This window comes from Cucurbita pepo, unplaced genomic scaffold (assembly GCF_002806865.2).
Source record: "Cucurbita pepo subsp. pepo cultivar mu-cu-16 unplaced genomic scaffold, ASM280686v2 Cp4.1_scaffold009726, whole genome shotgun sequence".
In the NCBI taxonomy this organism is placed as follows: Eukaryota; Viridiplantae; Streptophyta; class Magnoliopsida; order Cucurbitales; family Cucurbitaceae; genus Cucurbita; species Cucurbita pepo.
The window spans coordinates 1-423 of record NW_019655624.1 but is presented as its reverse complement, the minus strand read 5'-3'; the positions used below and the strand labels follow the sequence as shown (position 1 = coordinate 423).

General features: G+C 39.5%; 1 long non-coding RNA gene across 1 annotated transcript; it reads right to left on the bottom strand.

Annotated features, from left to right (window-relative positions):
* Window positions 1–32: 32 nt before the first annotated feature.
* On the bottom strand, window positions 33–417 carry LOC111787304. Its single transcript, XR_002813944.1, has 3 exons — window positions 313–417; window positions 207–227; window positions 33–120 (listed from the first exon to the last, which is right to left on the bottom strand). It is a non-coding gene; the product is annotated as an uncharacterized LOC111787304 (long non-coding RNA).
* Window positions 418–423: the final 6 nt, after the last annotated feature.

Sequence of the window (423 nt, the reverse complement as noted above, 5' to 3'; positions counted from 1 at the left end):
ACGATTGGACAAGACACAAACTAACGTTAGTTACAGAATTATAGTTCTCAAGTCGTCATGAATCACCTGGGAGAGACCAACAAAGTTGAAGCCCTCTTTTAGCTCTTTCATTTTCTTCACCTGTAGTCATAATAACGAACTAGTTGCACGTTAACATCGATGTCGAAATCCAATCGGAACAAAAACCAGCTGGAGAACTATACCACCTTGTTGCAAACAATTTGGGACTGCCAAACATAAAACAGAAACATCACAACTTGAAAAACTTCTTAGTAGCTCAAGATGATTGAATCATAATATTCATTATCTAACCTGCTCCTCAAGGGACATAAACCACGAATCCCATCCCCCATTCCCAATTTCTCTGTAGGAAGATGGATGAAGCAATATCAATGCTCGCAGCTCAGTCAATCATGAGAGCAA